Source organism: Thermobia domestica, unplaced genomic scaffold, assembly GCF_964235325.1.
Source record: "Thermobia domestica unplaced genomic scaffold, izTheDome1.hap1.1 HAP1_SCAFFOLD_2192, whole genome shotgun sequence".
NCBI classification, from domain to species: Eukaryota; Metazoa; Arthropoda; class Insecta; order Zygentoma; family Lepismatidae; genus Thermobia; species Thermobia domestica.
The window spans coordinates 1-11,571 of NW_027657893.1; the positions used below are offsets into that span (position 1 = coordinate 1).

The 11,571-nt window shown below is 33.4% G+C and overlaps 1 long non-coding RNA gene across 1 annotated transcript; it reads left to right on the forward strand.

The window, feature by feature from the left end:
- The first annotated feature begins 2,649 nt into the window (after nucleotides 1-2,649).
- On the forward strand, nucleotides 2,650-10,880 carry LOC145678249 (uncharacterized). The gene is made up of 5 exons (XR_014130326.1): nucleotides 2,650-2,681; nucleotides 5,708-5,788; nucleotides 7,563-7,652; nucleotides 9,730-9,819; nucleotides 10,858-10,880. It is a non-coding gene; the product is annotated as an uncharacterized LOC145678249 (long non-coding RNA).
- The last annotated feature ends 691 nt before the right edge of the window (nucleotides 10,881-11,571 follow it).

Genomic DNA, 11,571 nt, shown 5'->3' on the forward strand with positions numbered 1-11,571 from the left:
GTTCATAGGATGTAAAAAAGTTTGCACATGTGATGTGACCTTTTAGACCAACAGAGAGATCTAAAACCACGTGCACGTTCTGATTACATTCAGTGCCACTTCTAAATTTACCTATGTAAGATTGAATGTTATACAAATAACTTGTATTGTTGTCGCACATTATCCAAAACAGTATGCCGTATTTTTCAGACTTACATGGCATATATACCCGAAAGTACAATTTTCTGGAAATCCTACTACTTGTTCAACCACTATTAGAAACGCACCTGCATTGTATATTTTTGGTAGACTTTCAACCCACAGTCCCACAATTCACGGATTGCCGCGAATATATCTTTTTTACGTCTTTGGGGTCATGCCAGGTTCGAAGCATCCTTCATATTTTGAACTTTTTCAGTGAGATAATGCTGCGAAAAATAGGATGAGCTGTTGTATCGTTCCAAATCTTTCTGTTGACTCGTTGTGAGATTTATAAACACCTGATAAAAACAACAAACTTATATATTCTTCTACATCCACGCTATTTGAAACTTTCCACGCATTCACATGTACATGTTTACCTTCTTTGTGTATATTTATAATCAAAATATTACCTACACATGACGGAAAAAGAACAGAAAAGATGAACGTTCATCATAAATAGGTGAAACTGAATATTTTGTGTTACTTGGGATTCGAAGGACAATGTTTTCTGCTGTATTACTTCCTTCGGATGGCAGTGGGGTTGCACACCACCGAATGAATTTGTGTTTGGAAATTTCAATGTTGATTTGTATATCTCATGTAACACTATTTACGGAATCTTCATCAGATAAGGAACACGAAGCTAAAAACGTCCTGCACTGATAATCGATCCTCTGTTTCAGATGTCACTTTTTCATCGCCTGGTAAAGCAAGATTTTTGTGCTTTCTTCTGGTGTTAAAGCACACATTTTGAACACCAATATAAACTGTAACTACTGCACAACGAAGAGACATGCAATGCTACGAATAGAAACTAATCCAAAAAGAAAACAATGTTGCCAGTGTACGAGGTATCTAAAAAAATAACCATTTTGCCAGTACAGTATATTGGAAGAAACTAAATAATAATAATAATAATAATAATAATAATAATAATAACCGAAATTTGTACAAAACACATATTCGGTAAAATAACTAAAAGTGACGAAGTATGATGATCCCAGTTAACGTAGTGTCCAGGATAAGTTGAAAAATCGTTTTGGGTCAAAATGGACTCGATGGACGTAAGAAGGTTAAACAGTGGTGATACAGAATTTTGTTCCATTTTGTCAAAGAGGTATTGGGTTTCTTGGTGACTACATTGAAAAATAGTCCAAACATGTACTTGCATATCAATAATAATAAATGTCTCTTTCTATCATATTGTTCCTTTTATAAAAAAGATATCGGATTTCTTTTTACATGTCTTTGGTAATTGTATAATCATAGTTTGACAAGAAGGAACGTGAACATTCTCATGTTGTGAAACTACGGAAGATTTCAATACTATGGGTATTAAATATTCAAACTAAATGCTTAAGATTTACAATTTTGATTTTTGAGTAGAGAAATTAAATGAATTTTCAATTCTATATGTTGTTAGAGAGAATATATACTAGAAGCAAATTGTCCCTGTATCTTACAACCTTTTACTCTACATATATTTTAAAACTAGAATTTGTAGTAAATTTTCACAACATCTTCTAATGTAAACATGGGGAAGCGGTGGCTCAGTGGTAGAGCGTTCACCTCTGGTGCTAGGGGTCCCAGGTTCCATCCCAACCCCCGCCAAATGAACTTTGTGGTGGACAAACACCGTGTGCATGGGTTTTCTCGGGGCTTTCCCGTTTCCTCCCACTTTCTTCATTCCACCATTTCATTAATTACTCATCATCACCGTCTCCTTTAGTCTAACCGGCATAATCGTTGGACGTAAAACTCAAAGATTTCATTTCATTTTTCTAATGTAAACATCAATTTCGAAGATCTGTTCAACGTTAATCTACATGAAGAAATCTTTTGTCTATATATATCTCACAATCTTTTCTTTAACGCTTAGAGTTGAAACTAAAGTATCAAAATTTTTGGTTAGAACAGAAATATATAAGCAGAGACGAAATAATTTGTAAAACTACTCAATTCATGACAACAATATCATCTTTAGCATATTGTACTATATTTGATCTATGGCGATCAAAAATATGAATCTAATCTTGGTAGTTTTACGTAACATAATTTGTGATTGCTAACCTGAAACATCTAATATTATGCTAAGGTTACTTGCCGTAGGCTTGAAAGAGAGTTGTATATAGACCTAAATCATGAAAAAGCATATGTTGTAGAAATGAAAAGGTAAGTAGGAAACAACAACAACAAGAATCCGACTGACGAAGATCACGGACTTGATCTACATAAAGTCTGACATCCCCTAGAACTTTTTCAAAGTAAGGTTAGCATTCTGCTTTTGACACTTAATATTTCTGAACATTATCTAATAGTTGTATACATGAAAAAAAATGTGAATAGAAAAGTGGGCATGTTCTGTTGTATGTGAGTTTTATATAAATGCTAAGAAAATGGTCAGTTGCACCTTTGTTTTATTTAGATGGGTCTATCAGCTAATATAATACGTCTCTTTTCAGCGAAACAACGTGCACATTTAAGATTTAAACCATACAGTAAGTTAAATATTAGTTAATACACATTTTTCTCACTAATATATGATATCTGTTTTATAAAGTAAAGATAATTTATTTAATAGCAATATTATTCTGTTCTCGATTACTTTTATGCAGCAACCGTTACATGTTAAGGCATGACCATTCGTTGTTTATCTTATAGAAAATTGGAAGATGTAAGTGCAAAGCAAACCGACATGTTTCAATATCGTCATAAAAGCATTCGCTGACATTTTTATAAGAACTTGTATGAAAAAAGGTGAACTTTAATAATTTATGTATTGCAATTACAAATATGAAGAGATATATTATCGAACATGTCAATGTTCGTTTTATTTAACTTACACTATAATAAATCACACTACATTTAGTATGTTAATGTTGGTTAAAAAATTCACAGAAACAACAGGTCTTCACAAATTCAGAAGCAATAGATATATACAAATATCGTTTAATACTCAATTAACAGAAATGATGATAATGCTATTTAATATTATACAATATGGGACATGGAAGGCAGCGACTAACTGATATTTCCTCTTGCCTATGTATGCTCTGGAAATAGACTCTTTTTCCTGATATCATTCCTTTTTTCTAGTTCCCTTCATAACGGAATGATGATAATTTGCAGTTTTGATGACAGCATTCCTCGCTAGTTTCAATTACAAAGTTTGAAAGAAAATCCCATTGATTAGGCAGTAAATGAAATGTGATGCTTCTTCTTCTTCATATTATTATTATTATTATTATTATTATTATTATTATTATTATTATTATATACAGTTTACGGTACAACAACAATTACTCATATAACATGGTTATCTGCTGGTCCACAATAGCATCATCTTACATGTAAGCCTCATACGAATACTTACGTTTGAAAGAAATTTACATAAAGCAACTTTTGTCTTTATTATTGCCCTCTAAAATTTCTTCATAAAGCTAAGCTTAATACTCTGCATGGACTGAAAGAGTACTATGTCATTACTTTCCAAATTTTTCTTATCCAGAATTCAATGAAGCTCGGTTCGGTGATTCATCTTCATTTGTTTCTTTGAAATATACTGGCAGTTTCCACTTCAGTTAATAGATGTATTACTTTACCGATAAGAACGTGACAGGACTGTAATGATAAGATAGTTATAATGAGGATCAGGCTATTGTCGTCTAAAACTTTAGACCTGTGAATGCCAGTGCAGTTATTTACAAAATTTGAAACGAGATTATTAACACTTAAAACTTCAACAGTGAATGATACAACACTTCAATTCAAACATAGTTATCACAAATAATATAGTACTATTTCAACCTTGTAATGATGGTAAACTACTCTAGTGGTGTAGTTTAAAGTATTTATTTGTGTAACTAAAATGTAAAGAACAGATAAGTGGTTTTCTGTACCATAATAATATCATTGAGGGCATTAAGTGCAAACGAGAATTTCAAACATGCATAAGAAAGCGAAAAATGTTATTTTTAGATCCTAGAATTAAAGAATAGACTCACAAACTGCTGCGTAAGAGACGACTTTATGGTTCCGAAATATGGACATTACGTAAAAGGGATGTAGAAAAGAGTTACGACTTTTGAAATATTGATGCGAGCGAGAATGATAAGGGTTACTTTGCTCAAGCGAAAACGAATGAGTTGATGGTAAAAATAGTGTTGGGTAATATATTTTTATTAGGAAGTGAAACTAGTAGGTGAAGAAACTGAAACATGAAGGATGTATTAGAATTTGCGCAGAAGGGAAGGTAGTTGATTATATATGTATGTATGTATGTATGTGTATGTCTGTGTATGTGTTATAAAAGGAAATTATTACTTCTATTGGAAGATGTTAGATGAAGACCAAGGTGTTTGAAAGCTCCTTTGTTTCTTTCTGTGACCTGGCAATAATGACAAAATATTTCTAATGATAATAAATGCGCAAGGAAAGTTAATGTGCATCGAGATAATTAATATACGAGCATCTACATTTGGAATCAAGTAGAGAGAAATCAGTTATAGTTTATTTTTAAGACGTCGTCAATAATCGAACTGGAAGCAATTTGTTTCCTTCTGGATTGCGTAATCAAAATGTGGTAAAAAGAAATATAAGGTAGGGGAGCAACGATAAAATCTTTAATGATTAATGATATAACGATTAAATCTATTTTAAATGGGACTATTGTAAACTGAGAACAAAGAGACTAACAGAGAAGTCAGGAGTATGAAAGCTTATAAATTTTGCAGTAACATAACCGAGATATGTAACTATAAATATAGTACTAGCATTATGTTTTAATATAAAATGCTGAGTCAAGGTTCTTTCAAAAAAAACTATAAAATCTACGTTCAAAACGATGAATACGAAGATTATTAAATTATGCTACTCATTGCAATGGTATTCTTAACGAATGTTGCATTTAATATTAATATGCACGGCTGTATCAGCAATGGAGTCTATAATCACTCGATTAATGTGGGTAATGTTTTATACCAAATTTCTATTTACAATAAATTATTAATTTAACACAATCGTAGATTGAAGAAAGAATAGCATGTTAGATGAAAGTTAAAACAACGATCTCTTTACACTTATTTAAGATGAACATTACTGATTATGGTCCTGAAAACTAATTCCATCAGCTTAATTCTTGACGTTGTTGGCCAGACTGTTTTCCGTCTTGCGTTTTGTTATTGGTCGCTTTCAAAAAAACTGAACTCGTTAGAGTTAATTATCAAGAGATAACTAGGCTAGGTAGTAGAAATTGGTTAAAAGTTGGCGTTAATCAAACCTAAATTTGAAGTCAACTTTAGATGTTTCTAACTCCTGATAATTGTAGCGGTATGCAATTTTCAAGATCACATTTATCTTTGATTGCTGACTCTAAGGCCTAATATACTCATATGAAACAAAAAATAATAATTTTTACAAGTTTTGAGAAAACTGTAAAGTTTTTAGACTATAATGATAATAATAATTTCATGAATTTAATAAAATGTGAGAATTATGTGTGATATGTTGCTTTTATTCTTAATAGTTTCCAAAATGGTTTTCGTTCGAAGAAAAATGTTAGACAACGCCAAGAGAACAAGAGATAAAATGATAAACAAGAAAAGAGGTGGGTATGCTCTATGAATGTTGGAAATATTATTCAGTATCTTTCCATTATCGTTTTTGTTTTCTTACTTAGAGACAAATCACATAACACTAAATAGTAAATCATATCTACAGCGCTATAAGTAACTTAAATGTCAGGAAATTAATGTGCATGCTCTAGTAACTGATTCTTTGCCTCATCCAGATACCTGCTTAATGAAGTCAGGGTTTCGTATTTTTATATTAATTTCTCTTTCATCACATTTTGTTATTTTGTCATCTTTGTACTAATTTGTCTTCTGAATTTCAAATATATGAGCTAGTTATTTAAGCATATACATTGTGTAATCTGTCTAAACCATAGTTGGAAATTTATAAATTTTCACGTTTTAGTCAATGGTTCTAATTGGTAGTTGGGGGATGAAAAGGATCAAAACTAAGTCTCAAATGGTCACCATATTCTTATTTACTCACCTACCTTATTACCAAGATCATTACTTCTCAATCACTACCCTAGATGAAACTATAGCTAACATGGTAATCTGCTACTCTCTATGTTTATCATTCTTATTCACAAACTGATTCCTCAAGTTTGTTTAACAACTATATCTTTCAAGTTCATCCACAAATAAATTGTAACTAAATCTTCGTTTGCAAGAAACTGACATATACATGAACCAGACATACTCAAAGATATTATTATTTAATGTTTTAAATGATCGTACTAAGAAGATGAAAAAGGTAGTTTTTTTTCGCAGTCTACAACCTGCCAACAACTATTAGTTTTTCCTTTAATTCTTACAGGGGTCTAACCATTATTGCGTATCATAAATTTGTAAAAAAAAAAAATCAGTCGCAAGACTTTTGCGAAATTATTGATGAGAAATATTTTGGTAATGGTTGCTTTTATCTGAAAAGTTCGGATTGTTGTCCATTTTGCAATTAGATGATTTATTCTTAACGCCTTTTCGATATATGAGCCAAACCTAATGTGTATGCATGCATTATTGAATAGTACTGCTAATTACAATGCTAGAGGTTGCGTTTGTAGTGTATTTTAAATTAACATATCTGTATTCATATATGTTAAAAGTACTACAATAATCAATTGAAGGAAGATAAATAATGGAAAAAGTACATTATGTCTGCTCACGTTGACTTCTGGCCCGTACTCAAATCATGTTGGACCAATTTACCCAACTTCTAGTGCTTCTCAAGTTGATGAAGGTGCTGCCAAATGGTTTCTCCACTCACTCTGAGTAGTAGTACCAGTTCCTCACATGCCTCTCCAGTGTTCACGTCAATTTCTGTCTGAAGGTCTTCTTTTTGTACATGTGTTGAGGTGCTTCTTTGAGAGCTTTGTTATCGTACTTAACTTGTTAAACTACAGCTGCACTGTCTGCGTAGTCACAATATCCTTACGTCATCCACACTTCTTCCTCACGGCATATCTTTCACCCTACTGCTTCGACGTTTGACCCCAGTTTGAACTGGTACAGCACACACACTCTTATGATGCTCTGTGGAGGTCCCAATTTCACTCTGTCCCTTGGTAGTTTGGTAAGTTCACGGTGTAACTGAACTGCCACAAGCAGTTACTATGTTGGATATTCCCCAGTGTAACAACTGACCGCCTTATCTACATTGAACTCTCGGTGTTCAGACAATTGAACAACAACCTCCACAAAGAGCAGGAGAACTTTCTTGGTTGGCTTTATAGCTAATATTTATTTTTTGTTATTTCATGGATGAAAGTTGCGGCATGCTCTAATTACAAAATTACTTTTAATTTGCAGATTTGCTCGCAAAGAGGTATAAGATGAGACACTATCCAAGATTCCGTCGACCCAAATTGTACAAATCCCAACGTGTATTTCCCGAAGAAGGTAAAACAAGTTGAATGTTAAGTACTCGAAAACTTTTAAGTCAATGATTAATAAGTCCTAATATTAAGTCAGCTAAAAAGTACTAAATTCATGGTGGTGAAAATTGAGAATTTTTTTTATTTGAAAATAACATTATAAAACTAAGCATAAACCACTTTCTTCGATTACCTTCTGTAAATTTAGAAACAATGACATAAACCTGTCGATATTAAACTTTTGTGGTTTACGGCCAAAATATGTGATATATAGCTTACATATTTTTTTAAAAGTTTCTCTTATAGGCTTATCTTTGTAAAAATATAACCTTCCATCATTCATGAAAAGACTGAAACAATAGATGGCCTAACGGTATCAGGTTTGGAATGTGTGATGGATACATCAAATATTCCAGCCAAGGATACATCAAATATTCCAGCCAAGGATACATCAAATATTCAACCTCTTACGCTCTTTTAAAATGTACGTGGCGGAGTGTTGCCAGAAAGGGTGTGGTATACAACACCCTTTCGATGCTAATTGTCAACAGTACATACAGAGTCTATATATCTATCCGGTGGCAGCACTTTGTGATAGAAGGTGCTCTCCGATTCCCACTAAACTCATAGCAAAGGAGTTCTGGGTAGTAACGCGGGATTGGAAACTAACTTTGGAGCTTCTCCACGTACGCCGTTTTTGTAAGTTATCTACTTTTATCGCTCTAGGAATGACTCGAGTTTCATAGTTTTCAGTAAAGATTCGCAGATAGAAATTCTGTCCAGTTAGTTGTTTGTATTATATTCTGAAGTATTGAAATCAGCAGCTTCTACTGCTAGCCTGTTTTCTTGGAGAATTTAATATCGTTTTGTTTCGGACATGGAAGATGCCATGACTTCTTGCATGCAGATCTTGCTATACTATAGCCTGAATGTCATCCGTTCGTTTCTGATTGCTGTCCTGTTGCGAGTAACGTTTTAAGGATCGAAATTTCCTGAACGAATTTGACTGAACCACGTTTTTAATGCAATTTTATAAATATTTTATCCATACGCAACACCAAGTTTTCAGTGTCTTGCGCAGCATGAAATCATTCATCGAAATAAAATTGTATAATGTAGTGTACCTTTCGGATATTTCACTCATTTTTACGGCGCAATACCTTATGTCCGCGAACAATCTAATTACTTCCTAATTACAGTCATACTAAGCAATAACCAGAAGTTTTGTAGGTTTACCGACCATTCTAACGAAGATTAAATATTTAATCCAGTTCTCTCCATCTTATTTCCCGTTGTACGTGAATCGGAAGGCAATTCAACATAACAGTGATTAGTGACGAGAGTTATGTGATGTATATGAACTCTGAGACAATACTTAGTAAAATGGGCTATGTCTTTTCTTCAAAGAAGCAGAGCAAACACCGCCAAATTTATTCAGAAAAGACAATTACGGCCACCTTGTTATGAGATGTTATGGTAATTGTGCAAAAATCAATCGTGAAGTCCGCTGCAATTTTTTCAAGAAATTAGGAAGGACCATCCAAAGCAGTCGTCGTGGCCTCATGATATAGATTTTTATGTTCTTCTATACCAACGTCAAATCTCGCCATGTTCGGTGAACGGATGTTTAGCTCTAATTGTAATGGACAGATCATCCACCATGCAGCGTGGAACTGACTCATTCTGATCTTAATATTTTCACTTACATAAACGTATTGTATGAGACATTGTACTTTGATCAGAAGAGATTCTTCTAACCAGGAGCGACTGGTTGTTTTTATTCCCAAGGCGGCCGACTTTATGTAAACGTCTATTTCAGTTGGCGAAGCATAATTCTAGGTGTTTTAATTCACATGGCCACTTTGTTGGAAAATCCAAAACTATATGCATGCGATAGTATATATATATATATATATATATATATATATATATATATATATATATATGTATATATATATATATATATATATATATATATATATATATATATATATATATATATATATATATATAGCATTAAACATTGCTTTCTTTCCGAATTACTCTCGTATTTCTAGTTGTTCTTTATTAGAATGTTATTAATACCTACGTAATTGTTTTAGGTATTCTATACTTAAGACAAACTCCAAATGATTACACGTCACTGCGTGAAGATAAGTTAATAAATACGCCTCCTCAGGAAATAAAAAAAGGTGAGTGTCTAAAATTACTTTCTTTCATTTACTTATTAACTGGAATTCCCGTTTCTCACACACTGAGAAAACATTTATTGAAAATACGTATTTGGAAAGTATTTTTAAAGTGATACCCACTTGAAATATAGATTATTATGCGACATTATAGAACCCCGAGTTGAGGACTTGCGATACCTATAAAGGTAACCAAGAAACTTCTGTCGTTTTTATTTTAACGCTTCTGTTCAATTGACCATCAGTTGAGTGCGAATGGAGATAAGGCGAAGGTCAGTAGTTGGTGTGGGTATATACAACATACTTCCTGGCGGTGGCTGTTCAGTTACACCGTGAACCTGTGAAATTACAAAGTGAACATGGGACCTCCACATATCGTCATAAGAGCATGTATGCTGTACCAGTTTAAACTGTCAGGCCTTTGGTTGGGTGTGATGACTACGCGGACAATGCAGCGTTGATATATAGAGAAATTTAATTCAAAATGTTCAGCCGTTGTCTTTACAATGTGGTAGTCATTATCGATTTCTTGATTATGTAATTTGGTTCTTATCAATTTAATGAAGAAAATAAAGTTGGAAATAATCCTGATTTCTAAATTGCTAATGGTCGACTGGGAACTGTTTGTGATAGTGTACTAAACACCTATTATACGGATTCAAATAGCAGGATGCCTAAAGCGCAGCGTTATAACCAACCAATTTCCACGAGCACCATATCATTGGATGAACTATACAAAGACTTTCAACATGGACAAAATACTGTCTGGCTGACAAGCGAGCGTTGTGATTACACTAGCCTGCGAATTTTAACTTTTGGATCATTGCATGAGGTATAGTATGCTACGTTTCATATTTCGGGTGTACCGAATTCAGAACAAAATTCGGTTTAGTCATTGCACATCAGGTTTACTTGCAAATTGCGTATTAATATTGCCAATATCAATGTATCTAATGGCTTATTGCTATGTATAACACTGCTACGAATACTGGCACACTTACTAATATAAACAATATTAATATCTTATATTTGTATTTCTAGTGCTGTATGCGACAGTAAGTTAACTCGTAACCACGATATTAGAAACAAACAAGGCAAGAAAATGGGGAGAAAATAAGCGATGTTTACGGATAAGCATTCACTATAAAAGAGTAAGACTCTTAAAACAAGCAAACGTAAACTCCATAATGTTTTTGAATTTGTGCTCTCATCTGCGCCATTTTAAAGGAGGAAATAACGCACTCATAGGTCATGCATGATATGCCGCACAAAAAGTCCACACTAGTGGGTTTTACGCCTCTTTCCTGAGAAACTGCACCTTGTCGCGGCACGCTTGTGACTATGGCAGAATCGTCTCTCTGCAACAACCAGCAGTGGTCTGCAAATATGTTTCAATTTCACTTTCCTTGTTAACGACGTTCGAGTTCCTTGAGGTTCTGATGAAATTTCTCTCCTTGTTCTCACGACTTCACGACTTCAAGATTGTCTGGAAAACAGTCCAAATGGGAAACAGCATATGCACTTTCAAACTCATGTTACAACCCAGTTCTTTAAAAAACAGTAGCATTCTTTCCACCATGTTTTTATAGTTTGGATCCTTTCTGTTGCAAGAAAATTTTTCGCTATATCTCGGATAGCTTGCAATGCTGAACGCTCGTTCGGGTTCATGACATTTTCAAAATTTGTGTCACCAAAAAGTTTCCTAATATCTGCACCTTCGAAGATGCCCTCTTTAATTTTTGCATACTGATGCCA